Below are 10,591 nucleotides of genomic sequence, written 5' to 3' on the forward strand. Positions count from 1 at the left end.
AAACTTTGCTGGACGTCTTTGCTTTCTTTTGACCTCCACTAATACTAGGGCCTTCATCTGGGTCCAGATTTTGTCCAGGGTCCAGTTCGGAGTCAGCACTTTTCCTCTTCAAAAACGTATCCATCACTTTTACCGTTGTCCTGCTATCCACCTGTCGCTGCATCCATGCATCACTAATTCGCTCGTCTCCAAGCACAAGGCAATTAGCTATCTGCTGCTGCCACCTACTGGTATGGAAGAGTACTACATAATTGTTCTGCCAGGCGCTAGACTGCACAGGCACACACACATATTGGATAATTTCCCGCGGCACACCTGACAAGATGCAAAAAACACCTATAAGGACAGAGTGGAGAAGATGAAAAACACTGTTCTAAAGGGACGGACGAACAAAGTTACAAAGATTCATTCATAATCTAACGTGAATAATTTTTCCATGACGCGATTGACCGGCCCATGAATAAAGCGGCCCACCGGGAATCCTCTCAACTCTCCCGATTATCCACTCCGCCCTTGTTTTCTACCCAGTCTTCTGTGTTCTGTGAGTCCATTTCACCTAGGAAGGTAAAATCCTCTTCTGCTTCATCACCTTGTGTTCCTGCAATTTGATTTGCTGCTTGTTGATCTGTATTTTTTTGTAAAATGCCCTTTTTTGTGGCATTTTCTGCACTCAGCACTGAGGGTTTTGTCGCTATTCTATAGCGCTCAAACCTCATGCGCTCAAACCTCTTCATCCACTGCGGCTATTCATTTGGGTCGGCAAAGTTGATCGCGCCTGGTGGGGACAGCTGCAAAGCGGCCACTCTCTCGACACTCATCTCGTTTCTTGGAACTTTTCTGGCTTCACTTTCCGTTCACTTCTGACACCATGTTATGTAAATCACTCAGGCAGACATAGGATCACTTGGACACAGGACGTTCAACTCCACGTTTTAATCTTCATTCCTTCCCCAGTGTTACACCAACATACACTGCCTAGCCAAAAAAAAAAGTTGCCACCTGGATTTCACTAAGAAAATAGGTACAAGCCTCCTATTGGATAAATACTGCATGGGTGATTATCTTTCAGCTGGGAACAAGTTATTTAAACCCAACTGCTGCAATGAGTTGCTTCTCACTTCCTAAACAACCATGTGGAAAGATACATCCCGTGGTCGTGGAAAAGATGTTAGTCTGTTTGAGAAGGGTCAAGTCATTGGCATGCATCAAGCAGAGAAAACATCTCAGGAGATTGCAGAAACTACTAAAATTGTGTCCAATGCATTATTAAAAACTGGAAGGATAGTAGGGACCCATCGTCTTCAAGGAAGAAATGTGGCCAGACAAAAATCCTGAATGATCATGATCAGCGACCACTTAAACGTGTGGTGAGATCAAATCGAAGACAAACAGTAGAACTCCGGGCTCTGTTTAATAGATAAAGTAAAAGCATTTCCACATGCACGATGCGAAGGGAAAAATATTTACTGCTTTAGAAGGATTTTTTAAGACTGAATTTTATTTTGAAACAAACTTTAATGTGTTGCTATCAGATTAAAATAAATCAAGTGTTTTATAGCCTTTTGAAAAACATAGTACTGTTATAGTTAATTATTGTGTATGTTACGTATATGTATAATGTTATTGAAATATTAAAAATGTTCCCCACAGTCAGTTTCAATAGAATTAATAAAAAATAAAAAAATAAAAAAATAAATAAAAAGAAAATTGAATTTGGACTGGGGGTGGGGCAAAAATTAAGATATACAAATCTGAGGTTGCAATGAGACACCACCACCACCTTATTTTAACCAGGCAAAACCCTGATGTCTGTTGAGCAAAAATTTATGTGCAAGTATAGGCAAGGATATGTGCATGCCCATTTGACAGCATTGCAGTAGGAATTGTTAGATTGTTATCAAAAGGGCACATGTTCAGACCTTTCCCCGAAACAAACCTCTTTGGAGGAGAGAATAGGTTGCTATGGTTACTTGCATACCTTGAAAGACCGCATACTCCAGTTTTTGGAACTAAAAGTTGTAGTTAACCCCTAACTTACCCTTAAACTTATCCGAGCGCGTCATAGGAGCAGGAAGTTCACAAAATTTAATCAAAGTTTCTCTTTCCCAGTCTTTAATGGGACAGTTTTCTTTTCTTTTTTTGCTGCTCGGAGTTTGCATTTCAGACCCACAGATGTGTCTGGACGCATTTCATAACAAATCATGTTAAATGTGTCTAAGAATGTGGGATTAGTTGTTACTGCCTCTCCTTTCTTGGAGAATTTCCAGGTGTGATACGTTTTGCTGTTGCAGTCTGTAGATAACACATTTAGCTTTGTTTGCTCTAAACATTCATTTCAAATTTTTACCAGCAGGAAATGTGAGACACTTAAATGTTGTACTTTTAGTGCAGGTCTTTGGTGTTACTTAGCTGCCACTGTGTGGACAGAGATGGAGCTATTATTCCTGTTTAACAGGTGTGTTAGGATCATTTCATCTACATGTCAGAGAGATTGACAAAAAGTGAAAAAGTAGATGGAAAGTATTTATCATATATTTAATGATAAATCTGCTGTCTGTCTGTCTGTATGATTAAGATTAAGTAAATAACATGAATGAATCACCTCTGCAAAGATTGACTTCCATAGTGCTTTGCAGTTTAAATCAGTGAAAGTTCAGTCATAAAATATACACACAAACTTGCATTATACAGAGCAAGTTATGCGATCCATGAACAGTCAGACTCTATCTCTGTACAAGGTTTCTTTTAAAAAAAAATGACCACATTATATTTATGACAAAGAGGCTGAGACGTTTGGATTCATGTGCAAATGTTTTATTGAGCAAGGGCAAGACATGAGCGTATTCAGAATCCAGGCAGGGGTCAAAACACAAAAGCAAGGCAGAACGTCAATAAGGAGGCAAGGGTCAAGGCACAGAGAAACAGGCAAAGGGGAAAACTGCTCAGAGTGTAAGTAATACAAGACTTCGTACTGGAGAGGAGGCTGGAGTGGGTTTATATGCTGTGTGACCTTGATTATGATGATGCACAGCTGAGCAGGAAGGAGTCCATGGCAGTGGCTGATGGGAGTTGTAGTGAGGAGCATGAGGAGTCAGAACTCTGGCGAGGGCTCCCTCTGGTGGTTGGAGATGGGTGCTGTAACACATTATACAAATCAATTCTCACATCATTATACAATGGACAGTAAAACATAAAATGAAATTCATCTTCCACTAAACACAAATCACAGACTGTACACAACCTGTCCTCCTCTGGGACTCCTTTAAAGCGCCCCACTTCCACCTCTAGGGGCAGCACTCCTGCTCTGAGCTGAGCACCTAGGGACCTCTGTCTTCTTTTTAAGTTATATTTAACATATGGCCCAGTAGAGAAACTTTCCTTAAACTGTAAATAACTTCTTAGCTTTGGCTTTTGTAACACATTAAGTTTCCATTGCTCTTTATAATTTTGAAACAAAATAGTTGTAATATACATAATCTTCCACTGTAGATTGTTGAAAAACAAATATCCTAAATTTGCAACTGAAAATAGTTCAAGAACCTCCTTAGACCAGGGACATTTGTGTGCTCTGTCCCAGTTAAAAACTTTTCGTGTAAGTCTTTCCTCTGGTGGACTTACAAGGCGGTTCCACAGTCTGAGGACTTCTGCTCTTTGCCGAATCACACATGGCTCCCACCCCATGTCGCCCTCTATGGCAGCTCTGGTGGTAAATTTATGAACTCCCAGGAAGTATCTCAATGCTCGGGTGTGAACTTTATTACATTCTGGAGCATCTTCAAACTCCAGCAGCATAAATCAGAACGGACCCAACCATAGAATCATACAACTCAGGACAAACCTTCATCTTATTAACTACAGCTCCTAGTGCCCTCCCAGCAGACTCTGATAACACCCTCCTGCCTTCTGAAAAAGTCATGTTTTCATGAAAACAAAACCAAGATACTTATAGGTGACAGAATACATCAGTAATGTTCCAAAATAAAACTGATAATCACTTTGACATACATAGGGTTTTCTAAAATGAACAATTTGTGTTTTATCATCATTAATTGAGAGTCTCCATTTAGTACACCAACTATTCATAATATCCAACATCTTCTGTAGTTTAGTTTCTTCCTCAGCAACCAAAACAATATCGTCAGCATACAACAATATGCTAAGATTCAAATCATTAATGTCTATCCCCAAGTTGGCTATTTCCTATTTCCTGAGCTAAATCATTCACATAGATCGCAAACAACGTTGGTGAGAGAACATCTCCTTGTTTAACTCCAAATGGAGTAGGAAACCAACCTGGTATTATATCATTTACCTGCACACAAGCCAAATGAGCCTTGTACAGGGTTTTAATGCATTTATAAAAATTACCATCAATGCCACACATGGTTAATTTATATTCTAGAAGGTCTCTATTTATCCAATCGGAAGCTTTTTTGAAATCAACAAAGCAAACAAAAGCGTTTTTGCCTTCCTGGAGTCTTGCTCTCACCAATGAAGACAAAACATAAATATGGTCAATGCACGCTCTGTTTTTCCTGAATCCATTTTGCTCATCCACCAGAATTTTATTCACTTCTATAAATTCACAGAGCTGATTGTTTAGGATGCCAGACAATACTTTATAAACAGTGCTCATCAAACTAATGCCTCTATAATTCAGAGGGATTCTTGGGTCTGCTTGAGAGGACTTGGGGATGGGCTTGATGATTGACAGATACCATACTGATGGTATAAAACCAGTTTAAAAACAATATGTAAATAAACAATGCAGAGGTTCTAGCAGCTTGGGACATTTGAGAACCTCATTAGAAATCTCATCCACACCCACAGCTTTATATGGTTTAGTCTTTGCAATAACAATCTGCACCTCTTCCACAGTAATTTCCTGGTTTAGCAAATCATTAATGCAGGGCAGAGATGGACATAGGCTCCTGTCTTCAAGCAACATTTTTGGTTTGCAAATGTCATCTAGAAACTGGTCATTGAACATGTGGGTGCTGTTACATGAAAACAAGGTACTATAATCCATCTGCCACCTGTTCAAAACTTGCTCAGTTGTAAATAAAGACTCCCCCATGTCTGTGACTATTTCATGTGGAATCGGCTTTTTCCTTTTAGGCCCAAGCTTGTTAATCTCTTTCCAAAACTGCTGTGCGTTCTTACTTTGCAAATGCTGTTGTAACTGAAGGGCTTTTCCTCTTCGAAAACGTCTTTTATGGAACCGTAGCTTTTTATCAAAATCACACAGACATTTTTTAAATAAATCAAATAAATCCCTTTTCAAATTGTGCTCTTTACATTTTAAATACTTCTTCTCTGCCATACGAAGGTTTCGCCACTTAGTCTGTAGTTCATTGTTCCAAAATGGTTGTTTAGTTTTGTATGTCCTTTAATTGCCCTGTCTTTTAAAGTTTGGGTTATATTTATCAATTTCTCTATGTATGATCATGCATAACCCCTGATAACAATAGTTCACATTATCCTGTGTTTTTTCCCAATTTTCTAATTGGCCCGCAATATGCTTCAGAGCATCATGACAGACCTCAGACTCCAGGAAATTATCAGACAATTTTCTTGGTGGCCCTTTATTTTGTGAACCAGAATGTCTGTTTTTTATGAAGCCAGTCTCTAAAGTTTTAAAACGCAAATAAAGGACAGAATGATCAGGAAGTCTACATCTGTCATCTATCATGTTTATCACATGCTGGTCATTTCTTTCTAACAAACATAAAGGGGTAAAGACTTTAAATTCTATACAGGTACTCAAATATATATGTGGAGTCACAATATAATCAACCACAGCTTTACCTCTGACAGATATAGATGTAAAATTATTATTTTCTGGAGTTATCCTCCCATTCAGAACACAACACTTTGAGTCTTTAAGAAATTCTATAAACTTTCCCCATGTTTATTTAAGATTGTATCCAACACCACCCTGGAGGGAATATCATCCTCGTCAGCATAGTCTCTCAGATGTGCGATGCGACTATTTAGATCTCCACAAATGTAAACGGAATCAACATCAGCAGCATATATTAATGAAAGTAACTGAGCAAAGACAAGGTCCGCATTACACCCCCACGTGGAGGTTTCAGGGGACAAATAACAAGAAATTACTATGAACGAATATTGTGATACAACATGCTCAAATCTTAAACAAAGTATTCCCTCATAGGTATTATCAATTCTTATTGAGAAACTGTCCAAAATAACATTTTTAACAAAAAGACCCACTCCCCCAGAGGCTTTAACAGCTCTTTTGTACACAGCATGGTTGTGTCCAATCCAGGTAAAGCCATCAAGCTCCGGTACTAGATTAGATAAGTGAGTTTCATTTAAAGAAATTATATCTGGCTCCAGTGATAGGAGAAGATGCGCTCTAAGTTTACAGTTTTTCAGCGTCCATCCGTTTACGTTCCAATGAACCAAAACAACATGTTCAGTACTTACAGGCTGGGCGTAATCTCGTCACACCCGTGCCCTACGTTTCCACGCAGTGAATTTATTTTTACATCCATTTGTGTTTCAATGTTGGCTTGCATACTGTCCATTTTTATCTGCATGTTGTCCATTTTGACATTAAGTGCCCGTAGTTCATTCAATAAAGAGGTTTCACCCTCGGCGTCCTTCTTGTTGCGTTGACACGTGTTATCAGCCATAATACAGCTTAAAACTGTATTAGTTTTCTACCAGTTCAAACCACAATCTTTAAACAAACCACTGATTGGTTTTAAAGACAAAATTGGTGAAATTGGCTCTTAAATATCAAGTTGATCATTGATCAGGAGAGGACGAAGACGTTCATGCGGCCATCTTCCCAGCAAGACATTTTTTTAGTCTTATAATAAAAAAATGACTTTCTCCCATTTTGAAAGGGACATGGTGTCTTGAGCCAAGACATTGGGGATGGCGGGTGGGCCTCTTCTGAAGGAGTAGTATTCATCGCTGTGCAATGACTGAGGGGAGGGAATTTTTTTTTTTTGTTTTTGCTTGACTCACAGTATTCAAATATTCATATGTTGGCACAGGGCTCAATTTTATCTCTGAGTACATTTGAAATTGCCCCAAAGTATGACTTCCAGAACTCCTCAAGGTTTAGGCGCAACCAAAATATGTGGGTGGGGTTACAAGGGAGTTGTGAGCATCAAGCACACCTGTCTATGATATTTAAATGTATATTTTTGTGAGTCTTGATTTATTGTAATGTGATCTGTTGACCAGTTAATTGTATTAGTTAAAGTTTTGCAGAGGAAGAACATGTTTATATTCCACTCAAAGCTGCAGACCACAAGTCGTCACAGATGTTATGTCCCTGGATGTTTTTTTGTTTTTTTTGTTTCCTTTTTTCTCTTGTAAATTTCAGTTTGCAGGTTCTGGACATGATGTGGTTCTCCAGCACTAGGAGTGGATTGACTGCTGGAAAATGCCAGGTTTCCATTAAACTTAGAGTTGTAGTAGTGGACTGCCATTTATTTGAATCATGTTTTCTCTTGTTTTTTGTTATGTTAGGGAGGTAATTTAATGTAATGTGGCCACGAGGGGGCGTGTTGTGTCAGGAAGGGCATCCGACGTAAAATCTTTGCCAAATCAAATATTCTGATAAATCAAATAAAATTGTAAATGACAAACACAATTTCTTTCTATCTGAATCTTTGTGTTTTTTTATCGTTTTTGTTGATTCTGATCTCCTGTTCTAAATAAAGCTATAAATAGTGGTGATTTGATACAAATAATTTCTATTTTCATCCATCAAGTAATTAGATATACACATAGCAAAAAAACATTATATTAAAAAGTAAGAATTGTGGTTCGATTCGTGAATCATTGAGCTTGATTCGTGAATTGAATCGCATCGCCATCCAAGCAATGATCCACAGCCCTAGCGAGGACAGTGACACTGTGGGGGATAAAGTGGCAGAGGTTGCTGGTGTGTTTGCATCAGTCAAAAATATGAATCAGGTTCTGATTCTGTCTCGTATGTCCACAGAGGATCTTCATTTGACCATCTGTATTAAAGAGGTGGAGACCCGTAACAAAGAGCTCAAGGTACAAGCAATGCATCTCCACGAGCTCTTGAGCTAGAGAAAAGATCACCTATTGCTATGTCACTTCCAGGAACATCTGCATTTGCTTTGACTGGTTTTGAAATCAGTAAATATATACCATTAGTTCCCTCATTTCGTGAGTCAGAAGTCAACTCATATTTAGGTGCTTTTGAGCGTATAACCACTGCATTAAATTGGCCTAAGGAGTGTTGGTCTTCACTGTTGCAGCATAAACTTGTTGGTAAAGCCAGAGGAGTCTGCCCTTCTTTATCACTTGACCAAAGTCTAGATGATGAAGTTTTGAAAAGAACAGTGTTGGAGACTTATGAATTTGTCCCCTAAGCGTACCTACAGAACTTTTGGAATGTAGTAAAAACTGCCAATCAGACATTTGTAAAATTTCCTCAAGAAAAAAGTATTCTGTTTGATAAATGGTGCTCCACATCATGAGAAGTAAATTCTTGAGGATTTAAGGGAACTTATCTTATTGAAGAAGTTCAAGAAAGGTTTACCAGAGTGCATGGTCATTTATTTAAACAAACACAAAATAACTTATGAAAGCAGCAGTCTTGGCGGATGTGTTTTTTTAACATTTGGAAAAATGTGTTCCATTGATAAATCGTTGTTCTACTAATGAGCAAAAAACCTCACAAAAAGCACCATGTAAAAGCAGGTTCACTTCTGTTGGTGACAATCGTGAATGTTTTTATTGTCATAAGCCTGGAAATCTGGTTGCAACATGCCTTTTTCTTAAAAAAAGAAGCAGAGGAGATTAGCAGGTCTGTGACTTATACTGGTGTGGGTTTTATTATTATTATTTTAGTTGAGAAAAGCTCTATTGAACAAAATCCTGAGACTGATATGGAACCCAATTTAGTGTCACTTATTTCTAAGGATGTAACGATTCTTTGTGAATTGGTAAAAAAACAATTCAAACTTGTCAACATTTTAACCGGTGCAGAAAAATCAATCGGCTTGTCTCGGCCTGTGCCTATATTTAGAAATGCAGAGCAGATGACATTTCTCTATGCAGGCTGGTTGTGAGTGTGTGCATGTCTATGCGGGCATGCGTGTGTGTGTGCGTCGTGAAAAGGCTGTGTGCTATTCACCTGCGCCCCGCTCCTGGGAAATCCTCGCAGATCCTTCGGATTTCAAAGTTTCACACAAGTCAGTTCCTCCAGTTTTTCACAATGTTGCAATCGCAACTATCGATGCAAATTCAAGTAAAGCCGAGATTTGTTGAACACCCTGCGAATTTGCATTTTTATGCAACTTTATTGCAACTTTGACCAATCTACCATGACAACAGCAGCTTCGCAACTGTTTCCCTTCTGACCTCTTCCCGGGAGCCGTGCTCTTTTTAATTAATTCCCTAGCTGTGTGTTAACGGTCATTTGCGCTGAGTTTGGGCAAGTGCACACTCAGTGGCTGGGGGGTGGGGGTGGGGTTGCGCTAAGAAGGCGCAAAGTGGTCCATCACACGTGGAGCACAACATGAACCGAGTCAGAAATGATTTGTGATCCTTTCAACACTATATAGAATTGTTTATTTGTACTGAATCCTTTCTGTTAGTAAGAAAACAGACAGTTTGATGCAAGGGGCAAAAAGAAAACATACTTGGCCTTAAAATACCTTTAATTCATTGAGTTGAGAAAAAAAAAATGGAAAAAATGGAAATCGTGACTTTGAAACTGAATCAAATCGAATGGTGGCTTGACTGAATTGTCACACCCCAATTTATTTCTCATCGTTATGTATCTTTGGCTGGGGAGGGCAAAGACAAAGTACCTGTTACTATTTGAGAGACACCAGTCCTTATCAGTCATTTATGTCAGACTACATCTTTTTGGTGTCAGATAAAAATGTATGTGATTTTGACTTATTGGTGTGGGACATAAAAATTGGTGATTTTTGGGTGCCATTACTGACTGACTGAAACCACTGTTGCCCTGCTGTTCCATGGCTGTTCCACGGCTGTACCACTGGTACCACACGCAGTCACCTGCGGTCTAATTTTTTGTGCAGTTCAAAAATTATTTTCACGTGTAACGGCAGACACATTTTGCACCGTGTGTATGCACGTCTATTCCACTGCCACATCTTGGCTGTTGCACTGCCAGTCCACTGCTAACAGCATCTGTACCACAGGGATGTAATTTCTTCCGTGCTCCTGCAGTGATATGGCCGTGAAAGCCAGTGGGACTCGGTCTTCAGTTAATTAATCTCAATATGTCTAAGTGTCTGGTTGCCAGTTCTTCATCTGTTTTGTCATACATTTGTTTCACCCATAACACCTGTAATGTCATGGTCTAGTTAATTTATGAAATGTTTATGTTTTTGCCACCAATTCATTCCTGTTTTGGGTTGTGCACCACCTGTTGACAGCTTTTCATAACTCCACTTCTTATTTTGCACCTGATGGAAAAAATCACATGACTGTATTGGTGTTGCACTGAATTACGTAAGGGATAATACCCGACGAAGTGTGCGTTATGAGAAATTAACGCACGACGCGGAGGCCTAAACCGTCCGACGCGAAGCGG

At 39.1% G+C, this 10,591-nt stretch overlaps 1 long non-coding RNA gene across 1 annotated transcript in view; it reads right to left on the reverse strand.

The window, feature by feature from the left end:
- Positions 1-2,800: 2,800 nt before the first annotated feature.
- LOC118599890 overlaps positions 2,801-10,591 on the reverse strand; it is a 34,271-nt gene continuing 26,480 nt past the window's right edge. The window contains exon 3 of the long non-coding RNA XR_004949428.1: positions 2,801-3,135. This is a non-coding gene — a long non-coding RNA (uncharacterized LOC118599890). The remainder of the gene's footprint in view (positions 3,136-10,591) is intronic.

Source organism: Oryzias melastigma, linkage group LG17 (assembly GCF_002922805.2).
Source record: "Oryzias melastigma strain HK-1 linkage group LG17, ASM292280v2, whole genome shotgun sequence".
NCBI lineage: Eukaryota > Metazoa > Chordata > Actinopteri > Beloniformes > Adrianichthyidae > Oryzias > Oryzias melastigma.